This window comes from Xenopus laevis, chromosome 9_10L (assembly GCF_017654675.1).
Source record: "Xenopus laevis strain J_2021 chromosome 9_10L, Xenopus_laevis_v10.1, whole genome shotgun sequence".
Lineage (NCBI taxonomy): Eukaryota > Metazoa > Chordata > Amphibia > Anura > Pipidae > Xenopus > Xenopus laevis.
Window position 1 is genome coordinate 52,308,976 of NC_054387.1, and position 16,177 is coordinate 52,325,152.

Genomic DNA, 16,177 nt, shown 5'->3' on the forward strand with positions numbered 1-16,177 from the left:
TCCTGTGACCTGGGAGAGAAAGCAGGATACCTAGTATTTTACATTGGACCTTGTAGCTCTGTGATGTGCAACCTGCCCCTGTGCATCAGCTGCCCAATTGGACCCCTTAGTACTGATTCCCCCCTTAGCACATAAGGTTACAGATATATTGAAACATGGGGTATCAGTCACTCTGCTATAACTCTAGGGGTATCCAGGTCACAAATAAGCACTCACCCCAAATCTCACCCTAACTGGCCTTCAAGCTGGGCTCCCTTAGCTCATAAAAAGATTACAGATATATAGAAACATTGGGGTAACAGTAACCCTGCTATAGTTCCAGGGGTACCCAGGGCACAAATAAACACTCACACCAAATCTCACCCTAACTGGTCTTCAGATTGGGCCCCCTTAGCTCATAACAAGGTTACAGATCTATTAGTTGTTGGTACAGACTAGTCATTATCCTTCTATTTATTTATCTGATCATGTGCCAGTGCTTATTGATGTCTCCAATTTGTTGCAGAAATTATTGATGACCTGAACACCTTGGTGGACACAACAGACTCAAAGATCCGCAACCAAACCCGACACATTAAACTGGTGGACAAGAAATCCGGCTCTTGTGGTAGGTGCCAAAAAGAGCAAATTACACTTGTTATATCATCATCAGACATTGTTAAAAAGCCAACCCTTTTTTAGACCAATTGTTCTATGGGATTGTGGGTTGTGCAGAGGTAGGAGATGGGATGGGAGTGAACTAAACCGCATAATTCCCAGCATCCTCCATTAACCAGAACTTCTCAGAGGGCTTGGATTTGCAGCAGTGTAGTACTTGAATGGGCTGCATGTCTGACATGGAGGCTGGGGCGCAAGTGCGAGGTAGGATCTGGTTTTGGGTTCTCACAGTGAATGTTTGTACAAAGGAAGGGATTGTAAAATAAACACATTGAATTCATGGAAAGAACAGATCAAATCCAAGGACAGGTATAGCTGAGACGTATTTACTCCATTGGGGCCCCCCTTGTCGTCTGGGCGAAAATTAATCACAAGCAGAATTCTCATTCCTTATCAGTTCTGTAGGTGACTACCATGCCAGCGCCCCCCCCATGACTGTTAATTGTCATCACCCCCCCCCCCGTGATGCTCTGAGTGCATAGTTTTGGTTCCATGCTGTTGGTTTCTTTGTTACCCTAGTGTGCTGGGGGCAAGCGTTCAGGAATCCCTAAGCCCAGCCGTTCGTGCACCCGCTGACCGCACAAGGATTAAACGGGGAGAGGGGAGGCACTTCCTTACAATCCTGAAGTGGACAGGGGGACAGAAGGCTAAGTGGATTAAGGACACAATTAGTTTAGTTGCTTTGATTTGGGGGGAGATCAAGGTCACTCCTCCCAGTTTGAGATCAAGGTCAGACACAAGCGGGGGGGGGGGGTTTAGCTTTCAAATGCCAAGACAAACCAAGCATCCCAGCATGCCATTGTTATGGCCCTCCATGGGTGGCCCCGGATTCAGAGGACTGTGACTTTGTTTCTTAGGGAACCACCGGGAATCAACCCAAAGATGATGGCAAACAAAACACAAGAGAGGGAAGTATAATCCCCAGGTCAGGAGTCTCTCCATATGATTGGCCTTTATTACTGGGAAGAGCCGCTGGACAGTGGGCTGTGGCATAGACTGCAGAGCTCACAATTAAGAGCTTTGCTTTCCTTTCTTGTACAGGTATGGGACATATTATCCAGAATGCTCGGGACCTGGGGTCTTCCAGATAATGGATCTTTCTGTAATTTGGATCTTCATACCTTAAGTCTACAAGAAAATCCTTTACACATTAAATAAATACAATAGGCTGACATTGCTTCCCATAAGGATCAATAATATCTTAGTTGGGTACAAGGTACTGTTTTATTATTACAGAGAAAATGGAAAACATTTTTTAAAAATTGTATTATTTGGATAAAATGGAGTCTATGGGAGACAGCCATTCCTATATTTAGAGTTTTCTGGATAACGGGTTTCCGGATTACGGTTCCTGTACCTGTTTACCGATTTTCAGACACACAATATCAGTCAACAAGGCATCCCAAGGGCCAGTAAACTATTTGAACTGAGGGGCCAGCATTGTGTTGCTGCCTGGTCCCAAACTGAGATCATAGCTTTATTTTTACTTTAGCTCACTGGATGACATGGAATTTGGGGTGTAAGTATTTATCATAAGGCATATTTCCCAGTCCAGCCTCTATGCACAACAGTGCTCTGCAGCATTAACACTTAATCAGTGCAAAGCTCCGCCAATGTACTTTGCAGGTCATGAATACCCCAGATGCTGGACCATTACAAACTGAATTATGTGGGTATTTCTACCTACAGCCCATCAGCTCTAAAGGTCTCAATCTTTAGAGGGGATCCTGTCCTCTCCAAAACAGCTATTCCCCCAATTGAAATGAATGGTGCAGCAGCCATATTGGATTCTTCTCTACAGATTTAAGGGCATCAGAATGCCAACCTAAGTTCTTACTGTTTAGTTTATGTTTTTAACCCTTGTCATACCAGAAGGTGAACTTGAGAGCATGTTTTAGGCATCTCTGGCAGTTGGAGCGCTCATTCCTGGCATCAGCGTATGACTGACCGCTTCTCCTTTGTGCCGGATGATGGAAAATCATTCTGTATTGGCTGTTTGTTCTGAACTTGGTTGCACTTGCTGAAGGCCAGGAGCAGAGAACAAAGAGTTGGCTGGGGCCTGTGTTTCTCTCTCTCACAAGATAATTTGATTTCTCTTTTAACGAGGTAGGATTTTATATAAAGGGAATCATATTATTATAGTATTCACAGCATCTGACTATGGGCTCCGCTTAATACCCCGGGCTCAGTGGCAATTTCTGAGTATGTGATACCAGGAATGTGGCTACAATGGTGGCTCCCTGGAAGGAAGTCAAGAAGAGCAGCCAAGACCAGTAAGGGGCAAGATTGTGGATTGGTAGGAGAGGGTATATGATAACGGGTTAGGGGTTAAGGCAGTGACACCAGAACTGTGGAGCTGCCCCCCCGCCTCATTGGAGCAGTGGCAGAGGAGCCCAACCTGAAGGCTAGTTAGAGTGAGAACTGGGGAGACTGGCCATTTGCTTTCCTAGAAATTCTAGCTTGAGGATCAGTCAGGGTAATATTTGGGTAGAATATGTATTTGCTTAGATATTGCTTAGATATTCTTGGAACTGTGGCTGCCTGAATAATATATTAATATTTTCTTATGTCTACCTATTCATGAGCTAAAGGGCTAAAGATTGCACCTTCAAGGGGGGCTTGAACTGAAAAAGTTTAACAACCACTGGGCTTTTGGGAAACTTAAGTTGGTGGGTGTATTTGGGGTGCCAAATGGAACACAGAGAGGCATTACTGAGCAGCAGGAGGGTGTCTGGCATTCCCATCCCATGCAATATGTTGTTCTCTTTATTTATGGACAGAATTCCCACACTGCTCCTCATTTGGAAATCCCAGCTAAAGTGCTTTGCCCCCGATGCCGTGTGACCCCAATAGAAAAGTCTGCAAATTGAGGAAGTGGCCACTGCGATCATGTGGTATAAATGATGTGATGCAACCCCTCCATTCCCTTCTGCTCATTACCCTCTCCCATCCCCAGCTAAACTGTCTCACACCAGCTTTATTTGCCTAATAAACCAAGACTTCAATGGCCTAGAAAATGCCTCCATTTTTCCCTGGTGGCCTCCTAGTAACGGGCAAACAGAGGGCCTCCAGCCTGCACCAAAGACACAAGAAGAAGAAGTAGCCGGGGATATGGGTCCTCATTCCACGTCCTGCTGCCCATGACAGCAGGGAGCCTTTATTTGAAGATCCCAGACCTTTGAGTCACTGGCCTATTGTTTTCCTCTCCAAGAGCTCCAAGTAAAGGATATTAATGTATTCCAGAGATCAGCAAGTCCTCACAGCCCCCCGGCACCCCCACTCCAGCCCGGCTCGCCCCTCTCTGGCTTTTCATATGCTCTGTTTGCAGAGGAGAGCTGGGGGGTCAGTGTGTTTGATGAATGCTGGGCACTTAGTGTGTTTGATGAATGCTGGGGACACAGCGCAGGGTGAGAATGATGGATCACCCAGGAGACAGAGAACAAGCTCCGTCTATTCCGAGGAGTTTATACCCCATTTGTTTCTATGTGTACAAACCTCCAAAGGTTCCGTGTCGACTCTTTCACTGCTGGAAGAAAGGTCGCCCCCTCGGGTCCTTCATAAATGATGGGCGCAGAAGCTTACAATCTAGCAGAACATTAGCCTGAAGGACAAGCGGTTTATTCAACGCAAGCATCGGGGGGTTGGGGGCACTTGCAGAAGGCGCCCCTTGACTTTCTCCTGCCTTGGTTTCACCTTTTACTCTTATTGCTTGAAATTTAAAGGGCCATTTTGCCTTAAACTGAACTTTTTAGTGTGATGTAGACATTGCTGGGATCTCACTTAAAATAAAAATGAAAAGGATTTGAATTTGTGGCAGAAGCATTGTAGTGAGTGTGCCTTTGTTTCTATTTGTTCGTGATGTAGACATCAGTCTTTTTTTTATACAGTGTTTGATGCACTTTAAACTATTAACTGGTTGCTAGGACCTCCCTTACCCTAGCAACCTAGGAATGGGATCAATGTAGCATATAAGGCCTGGGTATATTGGTATATGTAGATCAAGGGGACTGGCAGTGAAAGGGCTGTTTATATATTTAAATAGCAGCAGTCAGATCAGATATGAAGGTTATTCAGCGGCAAATAGTCTGACTTTCTCAAACAAATACACATTTGTTGGATAAACACCCCGGTATTGTGTCTGAGGAGAAAGCTGTGTTTTCTCCAACCACTGTTTTTGGGTGGAGCTATATGGCTGACAGATTTTTGTATAAAAGTGGTTCAGTGGGCAGTTCAGTAAATCCCCAAGATGCATCTTATTTCTGCAGGTGTGTGAGCTTCCTGACACCTGTGGTGGGTCTGCGATTGGTACCAGCCTGTGGTGCCATAATGTATTAATGACTGCCAGCTCTTCTGGTCAGATCTTGGGCCATAAACGGCATGAGAGACCCTGGGATGGAATTCGGGAGGCACACAAGAAGCCCCATTGTTCCCTCTCAGCATATAAGTAAGAGGGTCCTTCAAAGCCCATTTTGTTCCGAACACAAGGCTGTGTGTAATACTCATCATTTACTGGACAAGAACGCAGACTTTTTCTGGAGGGGGCTCAGTAGCAACAAGCGGGGGGCTTTTCCCTTCCTCAACAGGGAATCTGAGCCCCTATTGTTCCTTTGCCGGCCAAAGTATCTCTCCTGCCTTTCAAGTAGCTCTCAGCAGTGCTGGGATAGTTACATGGAATGTGTGATGCCTCCAAACTGGGGCTGCTGGGAGCCCTCTCCCTGCCTCCACTACTCTTACTGCTGGGCTTCTTCTCCCTGCCCCTACTGCTCTTTCTACTTACTGCTGGGCTGTCTCTCTCTGTTACCACTACTCTGTGTACTCACCGCTGGGCTCCTTTTGCCCATACCAATCTCTCTGGCGTCCTCTCCCTGCCCCACCATAATATGTTTTTACAGCTGGGTGGTGCCTTCTTTCTACTTGCTGCTACAGCTCCCTGCACCCACTACTCTCTGTAATCACTTCTGGCCTCCCTCTACTTTCAGCTACTACTCTCTCTACTCACTACTGGGAACCCTCTCCCTACGGCCACTACTCATGGTGATATTTGGAATAATATTTCAGCCTTGTGATGTGAGAGTGACAAATAATTTGCCTCCTCTCCCCCTTTAAACACCTGTTTACCCCCCTTTAGCCACACATTATCTGAACTTGTAAGAAATAATAGTGTTTGGCTGTAAGTAACCCCTTACCTGCCGCAGGCCTCTGGAAATACATTTAACAACAATAAGAAAGAAGTGTAACCCCAGTACCCACCCCATTCCCGCTGTCTATGCCATGGATTTAGTAGAGCCTGTGGGAATGCTGGCTGTGTATTCCAGGCATTGCCCCATTTTCATTCATTTTACAGCCCAATGGAATTTGGGTGATTTTTGGAGCATCATGTGCACCCCCTCAGTTCTGGGGGAATTTTTTGCTGCATCCTTTCTGCCCTTGGATGGGCTCATCTGTCCCCTGATCCATTGGCAACAGGTAAAACAAGAATCCGAGATCTGCAATGTTTCTGGAATCAGACTGAGCCCCAAGCTTCACATTCAGCCCATTGCATTACTTGATATTACACTTAGATCAGGTTGTCTCTCAACTGATTGTATTTATATTACAGGGCAGAGAGCTAATCCCAGTGCCACTTACCTTCTCCTTGGGTACATAGGGAATGCACTGCTCATTCATTTACAGGCATCCTGAGCTGCTGCAACTCCCAGCACTCTTTAGACAACAAAGTTTGCTGCAGCAATGGGGCAGTTAATTGACTCGCTTCTCACTCTTATCTAAAGAAAGATGAGCAAGTCTGCTAGTGGCACAGGATGATAGTGCCTCCATGTTGTTTATGTGGCTGGCACAGTGCAGTCTAGTGACTGGCACACTATTAATGGCAAATCCAGAGCTGGAATAAACAGGTTTCCTCTCTTTTTCTCTCTCTCTTTCTCTCTCTCTCGCTCTCTCTTTTATTGGGCCAAATTCGCCATCCAAAACCTTGCGTTGAGTGTGTAACCCCGAGCAGCGTGCGGATGGAATGCTTAAAAACATTGGAAGTAACACTTAGCTCATATCCTCCTCGCCAGAGTGTGCCACGCTTAACCCTGCTCATGCCAATGCTAGAAGCACCTCTTGCCTCTATTCTGGCTCTAAAGCAGCTTCTTGCCAACCGTCTGATGCCTTCCAACACACTGGCACTTCCTACCAGTAACGGCACCTGCCCCCAGTAACCATGCAAAACGTGTAGGGCCCATGGAGATGTATTTTTTTTTTTTTTGACGAATAAAGACTATTTTTTAACCTATTTTTTGGCCTTGTGCCAGATAGCCCTGTTTTTCTTGTCGTATTTTCTATGTCACCAGTACCTATGAAGCAGCCAGGCACCGTCCCTAATATATACATATATATATATATGTATGTATGTATATGTATGGAAAAGGTGAGCACTCACAGGTCTTAAGATGCAAAAAATTTTGACATTTATTGAAAATAAATAACTGACGTTTCAGCTAATCCTAAAAGGCTATAGGATTAGCTGAAACATCAGTTATTTATTTTCAATAAATTTCACCATTTTTTGCATCTTAAGACCTGTGAGTGCTCACCTTTTTCCAGGATATCTTACCCATTCACTGATAGCACCCAGGCACCAAACACTTTCCATACGAGTAGTGCCGGCCCAACACGGACAATTTATATATAGATAGATATAGAGTCCGTTTTACTTTGAGATACAATATTTACTGTGTTAATAACAAGGGTTAAGCTTTTTTTACACTGTGGGGGGCAGGTGGAAGGCCTCTCTGCAGTTTTTGGGTACATTAGGACAACATTTTTGTGTAAAATCCTGGAAAACATTACTTAAAATCAGGGAAATGCATCCATTGAAATGCATTATAAATTGGTGGGACCACAAATTAAAAATGTAAAATGCGGGAAAACTTAAAATCAGGGTACTTAAAATCGAGGTTCCACTGTGTGTGTGTATATATATATAAGTATATATATAAGTGGAGATTTATTGGTGATCCAACGTTTTGGCTCCGCACAGGACGAAGGCTCCTGTGCGGAGCCGAAAAAAAAAAAACGTTGGATCACCAATAAATCTCCACTTTCATTTGAACTATTGACTTGATGTATTTCCTCGGAGTGCTGTCAATCCCTGCGTTTTGTCTACATACTTCTCGGACTAGCACCCAGGTTTCTGCATACTAATGGTTGTGCATTCCATTCTGTTTAATTATATATATATATATATATATATATATATATATATATATATATATATATATATATATATATATATATATATATATATATATATATATATATATATATATATATATATATTCTTTGGGACAGGGACAGACTTCCCTTCATAAACTATAAAAGGCTTAACATTGTCATTAATAGAGGGGAGTATAGGCTTCACCAGTCCGTCCATGCAGGCCCGGACTGGCAATCTGTGGGTTCTGGCAAATGCCAGAGGGGCTGCTGTATGGTTCCATAGAAAGTTACCATATAGTGGGCTGGTCAAGGGTTGTTTGGGCTGGTAGGGGGCTGTGTGCTTGGAATGGCAGAGCCTATTTTGACTCCCAGTCCAGGCCTGCGTCCATGTAAGCACAGACTCCATCACTGTACCCCGTATTCTTGCGTGGGCAGTGTCCCCTGTATAGAAGCAGCTATTAATGCCAAGCTGTGGCACAAGACTTCCCTTATACTGCACACCCAGGCGCCTTGTCATTAGTACAGCCACTGAACATATTCATTTGTAATCAGCCTTGTCCACTTTCCTAGGATACGCCCCCTTCCCACCTATACATGAGATACAAATCACTGCGGTGCAAGGCCCAGACTTGTGTAGCCCTTCCAGCCCACTACTGAAAGACACCTCACATTTTAAGTGTAAGCTTCCTGGGCAAGTATCCCTTTCCTTCCTAGTTAATATGAGCCTCGTATGCATTTCTCTTGTCATCCTTCCTATCAACCAGAATCCCATCCTTGTGGCTCATTGTGAATGTGGTAGAGCCCCTGTCGTGCAGCCCCCGCCAACGGATACTGGAGAGAGCGACAGCTACAAGTGTTTCTTCACGGTAAATCAGACGCAGCCTGGCGGTGAGACAGAAGCTGGCACTCGTGTGACGCCCATGCACAAGAAGCCCTGTCAGAACAAGACATATTTATGATGGCTCTCTCTTTTTCACACGCCACTTGAATGGGTGCCAGAAAGCCGGCAGGTTCTCAGCCACACAATGGGCCGGGGGCTTGTAGTACTCATTTTAGAGTGCTAGAAAGAGACAGGTCCCAGGATTGTGCTTTGACAGCCAGCAGTCTCCTCCTGGGTAAATGGTTCTTGTTAAGCTTCCTGCAAACTTCAATGATCCGGTGTCTCCCAGGGGCCCCCAAATACCAGGATTGTATTAGGGATGTTCCAGTACAAAGGAAAAGTCTGTTAATATGGGAAACGAACAACAGAACAGAATGAGACACTGGGAGAAATTACTCACCCGCAGTAAAACTCAAATTATAGGGAGGCCCTTTGTTCTTCCAACACCAGAAACTGTTACATGAAATGTCAGTCTCGAGCCACGGGGGCTGAGAGATGCAGTTTGGCAGCAGCTGGAGGGCCACAACTTGAACTGCAACATATTAGAACCTAATAGAAGCAAAATCAATTGTAAGGCTAATGGAGCTGAAACTCTGCCTGCTGAAAAACACAAGCCAAGAATAAGCCCCTACTCTGGAATCTGCCCCCTTACCTTGCCTGTACCTGGATCGATTGAGCTGGTCTGGGTACAGGTACACACAGTGGATTTCAAAGCCAAAAAGTGAGAGTTTGCATTTCTGTGCCAAAATCTGCCAAATGTGCCTGCTCCCTAGGGTTGCCACCTTTTTGGCAGAAATGTTTTACCTATTAATAACATTGGGGTCAAGTATCATTTTTACCGGTCAGGCCGGTAAAATACTGGCCAGGTGGCAACCCTACTGCGCCCAGACCAACACCCCTGTGGTATTAGCCTTAATCTCAAATAATGATGTATGCAATGACAGAGAGAGTAACACAGGAAAAAGATGGTAGTAATCATGTACCCCAAATCTCTCCCTAACTGGCCTTCAAGCTGGGCCCCTTAGCTCATAACAAGGTTACAGACATATAGAAACATTGGGTTAACAGTCACCTGCTATAATTCTAGTGGTACCCCGGGCACAAAAAAATACTCATCCCAAATCTCACCCTAACTGGCCTTCAGACTGGCCCCACAGTCTAGCAATCGGGGGTTTAGAACAATATTTCAGGAGACTGTTACATTTGTCCATTCTCCCAGTATCGGGAGTAGAGAGCGGGTACGTGTGCCAAACCAACAGTGCCACCTTTACTGAGTTACTTGCTTATTTTTCAAAATATATTCACATAACAGTGATCCCCCCCCCCCCCCCGTATTCCAGTTCTTGTTATTTCTCTGGGACATTTCTCACAGCAGTGCAGAAGGGAGACGGATATTAAAATATGAAATCATAATCTTCCCTTAATGCCCCCGTAGCCGTTCCTTGGCGACTCACACAATATTTCCTCACTGGGTGCTGCCGAGTGCGGGTTAAGGACAATGTCCGTTTTGAATGCGCCGAATCTGCCAAGTTATTTGCATTTTTTCCCCCTGTATCCTCATTTATAACTGTTTAACCATTTCAGCACTGTGTTATCTTGAGCATGTGTCGGGGGTCTGGGCCAATGAAATATATGTTTATAGTATGGGGGTGCCAGATATTACTGTTCTCTATCAGTGGGTTTATTGTAGGGAGAAAGAGACCCTGGCGGCAGCTACGGGCAGGATTAACACACAGAGCTAAGGGCTGGGTGCCAGTTGGCACCACTATGGAACAGAAAATGGTGATAAACAAGATTATAAGGATGGCAAGTGGAGCCGATCTCTGTTTTCGCCTTGAGTCAAAACACGGCGGTTCCCAGGAGCAGTTTTTCGCTGGGGGACGCAGTAAGTGAGCGTGTGATTGGTGCATGACACTGAACAGGGCCAACACATTCCTAAACACGGCTAACGACTCCCAGCCACCTGCTCTGCTGATGTGAAACTGCACCAACATCCCCCAACTCCTGCACAATCCTAATCATTTGCTGCCATGAGCCGAGCAGTTGTTGTCCTTGGGGAGCTTCTCCTTAACGTGCCATGCCGGGGGTTTCATTCTCACCACTCCCTAATCACCTACTGGATGCAGTTATCATCCCCGCCCAATATGCAAGCCTGACAGCATGGCCAGTGTTCCTTGAGACAAGTGACTAGTACAATGGGGCAGATATAGAGGGGGTAAGTAGTAAGTAGTCACACTCATGTTTGCTACTTGTGCGCCCCTTCAGGCTGCTCTATGTTAAACATGAAGCTCTGGGCTGCCCCTTAGTGGCTTGAATTAGTCGTTGCAACTGACTTGCGCCGTGTAACCCAACTAAAACAAGTGCAACGCACTTCACTTTGGTCTCATATAACTATTGGCCATGAGAATAAGTAGTCCTTAACTTGGATGCCCAAAATTGCCAAAGTTCTGGCTCAATGAGCAGATCTCCCCTCCCAGACCCAACAACAGATCCCCCCAAGTGGAGCTTTCACCCCCAAAATAAACCCTTGAGTACTAATTGGATCAATTCACCTTCAGGTCCATGAGAGCTCTAGATGATTTATCTCTGAATCAGTCACTAGATTTTGCTTTTTGTAGTAAGTCTGGGCCCAAGTAAGCGCAATCCCCCTGGTCCGTCTCCCATGCGCTGCAGCCCCCCAGGAAAGTCATTTTATAACAGTTTGGTCAGCCGAGTTCTGTGTATTTCTAAACTGTCTCTTTTCTCATGCTCACAGCTATGATGGTGGTCAACGTCCTTCTCTTCATCACAATTGTTGTGGTCGCTGTTTGGCCAACGCACTGATTCTGCCCAACTCCCACCAGCCTTTTGCCTTTATTGGAAGAGGCAAGTTCTCTACACAGACACCCAACCAACTGCCCTCTCAGGTCTGATATTTTCATGAAGTGGCGCCTCATTGTCATCACTGCACAGAGCCAAGAAACGGACCTTGGATTCTTCTGGACTCTGTAGACCTCTACAGACTCTAACTAGACTCCTTTCTCTCCAGCCATGGTCCCAGGACAGTTCTTGACTTGGGCACATTGCTGAGTTTGTGACGGCAAAAAATGATCAGTTCTGGAAATAAAATACTTGCATAAGAAGCACACGAGCCATGCCACCGTGCCCATTGTTAGCATTGCATGCCTTTAGCTTTGCTTGAAACCAGTGGTTCTATCTCACGGCCAATAGAATTCTACCTCTATCTGACATTTCAGCAGTATCCCCTGGCTGATGTTTGGACACCTTCAAAGGCATCATCATCTTGGCCGATCGACAAGATGACCAATAATCCAGTCTGATAACGATCCCTCATCTCCCACCATACACTCACCAAATGAGTAACTTTGTTTCATATAATATCTGTGTATGTGTATGGCCAGCTATAGCCAGGAACATAAATAGCTAATACCCGCCCATGCTGTGCCAAGCGCTTTAGTATGGTGGGATTAAATATGTATTAATGGCATTCCCAAGTGTCCAAGGCAACCTGGCCAGTTTGTAGGTGAGTCAATGGGAGTAAATAGCCCATCATTCAGGGAAGCAAATAGAGCTGGGAGAGCTTGGGGAGTTATTTGGACCTCTTTCCATCTGTTAGTAACTGGCTGACAGAGACGCTTACACAGACGGTGTCCCCCAAGGGACACAGTGGGTAAAATCCCAGTCACAGCCTTTCTTTCATTATGTTGCTTTTTATTCAAGAAATCAAAATCTTGGCATCCCAAATCTGACAGCTTTGCATTTCAACTTTTCTGAAGAAAAATCAAGATCACTCCCCCTCCCAAAAAAAGTAATGTTGGAGGAACCGCCGCTTTGCACAAACAGTCAGAACAAGAGGAAGGTGTCGCAGTACTCTCAAGCCCACAGCATTCTCGGTCACCAGCATTCTCAAGGTTTCAACATTCACAACACCGTCAGCTCCCAGGACTATGAGTTTCCCTTGCCAGATTGAGACTCTCTGTGGCCCTAGGAAGTTACTGGCTAATGAAAAATGTGTGTTTAATAAAGAGGCAGGAAGAATCTGCCATAAACCTGCTCTAAATCCCTGTAATGTGGGGGCTCCCTGTACCGATGCCGCTCAATACCTTGCAAGTGTAATTTTGTCCTCCAAAGCATTTTTTATTTTTCCCACGGAAGAGGCTTGAGGAGTTCCATATGGCGGCACAGAGCGGGCACTTTATAGGCAGCCGCTCATTCCTCAGCAATCTGCCCCAAACAAATGGAGCTCCGTGAAATGAAAAACCTGTTCTGTTCCACAAGGAAGGAAAGTGAGAGCCAACCGGATCCTTCCTATACAGGACTCATGCCAACTGGGCCAACTCCACTCTTGGTTGGTGAGGAAGGGAGGTTGCCTCACCTGTTTAACAATAATTTCATTTGTGTCAATATGGAAAAGCCAAGGCCCTACAGAGGTTTAGTGGAATGCGGGAGTTTATAACCTGAAGGGCCCCTAAGTTGCTTAGCCCTGTGTGTGTGTAGAACTGTTCTCATGCGATATGTGAAGCCCCCCAACTGGTTTGCCACGACTGATTGGCCAGTGTCTCCTGAACCCTCATCCCTTTTCTAAATGCTGACCATAACTCATTATTTGTGCCCTGGGTACCCCTAGACCTATAGCAGGGTGACTGATACCCATATACTGTATCTGTAACCTTGTTATGTGCTAAGGGGGCCCAGCCTGAAGGTCAGTTAGGGTGAGATTTGGGGTGAGTGTTTATTTGTGCCCTGGGTACCCCTGGAACTATAGCAGGGTGACTGTTACTCCAATGTTTCTATATATCTGTAACCTTGTTATGAGCTAAGGGGCCCAGTCTAAAGGTCAGTTAGGGTGAGATTTGGGGTGAGTGTTTATTTGTACTCTGGGTACCCCTGGAACTATAGCAGGGTGACTGTTACCCCAATGTTTCTATATATCTGTAACCTTGTTATGAGCTAAGGGGGTCCAGCCTGAAGGTCAGTTAGGATGAAATTTGGGGTGAGTGCTTATTTGTGCCCTGGGTATCCCTGGAACTATAGCAGGGTGACTGTTACCCCAATGTTTCTATATATCTGTAACCTTGTTATGAGCTAAGGGGGCCCAGCCTGAAGGTCAGTTAGGGTGAGATTTGGGGTGAGTGCTTTTTTGTGCCCTGGGTACCCCTGGGGCTATAGCAGGGTGACTGTTACCCCAGTATAACAACAACAACTGTTCTAAAATATATAACATGCTATTTGTCCTATGTATCGTTGGCAACACACAGGTTGATTGTGTCAGACCATTCCTGACCAAGCGACATAGCATTGCTATGTGTGGGACCTGATATTCTGTTGAAATTTTAAGATCAGTGGGATTTGATTGAACATCTTAATTGGAAAATGTTGTCGGCCATTGATCACATTAGGATAGTGGGTGTAGACATCAGCTAGACTAGAGCCTCATAGGTTTGTTGTGCATGGGGTGGAGCCTTGAAGGTGATTTAGGGATGACTTGTTTGTGTCCCACCAGTGCATGATTAAACCCATGATATTGCCCATCACACAGTGCTCACACAGGGCAGGGGGTGAATATGTTGTTACCAGCACTGCCCCTGTGCCAGTCTGAGTGCCAAGTACAGAATGGGCCAGTAGTGTCTATAATGAGAAGCATTTTCATTTCACTGTAATATTCACAGCACAAAAGGGTCTCAGTGCTTACAGCCTTTGCGGGTCTAATTAAACCTGGCATGGATTAGCCACCAAAAGCCTCTTAATTAAGTTCTCAGACTGTTAATTAGTGGAGGCTTTAATGTGTGTGGCCCTTTGTGTTCTCCCAGCTCTGTATCTTCTAGTCCGGGGGGGAGCAATACTTGAACCACTGCTCATTGGCACTGTAATGCGTATATTAAAGCTAGGGCTTGTATCTGATTGGAAGAGGTCATTTATCTTTTCCCCAAAAAATATGTTTTATAATTTGTCGGAAACAGAAACACTGATGTTTTCTTTCAGCCAATCAGAAGAAGGAATCAGACACTTCCGGGTGTTTTCAAAAAGTTTAATGAACCATTTGCTGATTTAGTTCTATAAAGTCGGTGCCTCAGTTACAAAGTCGCCACCTACACGATACGACAAGGAAATACACAACTCTGCTCTCCGCGTGTCATTAAATATATTCATATATAGAAAACACAATATATTAGTATGAAAAATACACAAAATCCGTTTCTTTTATTTTTTTTCCTCCCCACCCGCCGGGGCTCGGGCATCACCGTGGTGTTTAGCTCAGCTAACCGAAAAACAAACTTACTAGCAATAACGCTAGGCAAAGGTTAAATCGTCATGGTTACAGAAAGGGGCAATTAAATGGGGGCACAAGTGGGACATTAACTGGGGGGCATTAATCCTATTAGGGACCAGCCTATACTATATATACAGGATAAAGGAGAATCCACAGGAGGTACATGGCAGAACGGGGGTATCCAAAGGGGCAACCTTTTAGTAAACTACGAACCTCCCCCCGGGGCACAGTTTGGTGGTTTCATGAGGATTTTCTTTATTTAATGGCAAAACGATTCTGATGGAACAGGCCATAGTTTGACTAGACGGTATTTCCAGTTTACTGAGCACCGTCACACCGCAGTTAAGACATAGTCAATACTGTCAATACGATGGGGGTATTTACAGGGGCAATGAGCTTTTTATAGTCTGGGTCTGAGCACGAGGGCATCACTGATCTTCTTACACACACAGGGGCCTGTTGAGCATCTCATTAGCAGAACAGAAGTACTAACACAGAGTACCTTGCACGTTTTCACACTAACTAGGAGGCGGGACCTGATAATCACACAGGCGTCTGACCTCTGTCAATCTGACTGCCGCTACCTCGATCAGCCGACACAAATATGTTAATACTCCTGAGATCCATAATGGGTCGTATCTGCTTATATCCAGTCATCGCGGCTCACCCAGTGGCTGATGCTGGCCTACAACCCCCAACATCCTCTGAGGAGTAACAGTTTGTCACATTTTGGTACATGCTATGAGCAGTCTGCAAGAGACTAACCGTGCAGCAGAAAAGCCATGTTATCTGACTATCCCACATGCCGGAGAACTTTCCCTCTTCCCAAAGGAATAATAACTGGAGAATTTGGAAGCGGGTAGGGTTTATAAGCAATAGGAAAGGATTCCTGCTCTAGGGAATTGAGAGGGGGATATTGGGCAATTACTGCTGCTACTTTTGTTGTGGAATTGAACTCAGGATGTCGGCATTATAAGGCAAAACACCATAGAGCACACAACTTCATTGGGATCCAATAGAATAGCCCGTTTGAGGCTGGAAGCCCATATAGACATTCTAATAACATTCCAACTGTTGTAGAGCAGTAGAACTAACCAGTGAGCCACCAGTCAATGGTTCAATTTTACTATCCCACAACTGTGCCCATGCATACCCTTCCACAAACCTAC

The 16,177-nt window shown here is 45.3% G+C and overlaps 1 pseudogene; it reads left to right on the forward strand.

Annotated features, from left to right (window-relative positions):
* The window catches only part of LOC108701179, a 67,189-nt pseudogene extending 54,399 nt beyond the window's left edge, over positions 1–12,790 (forward strand).
* The last annotated feature ends 3,387 nt before the right edge of the window (positions 12,791–16,177 follow it).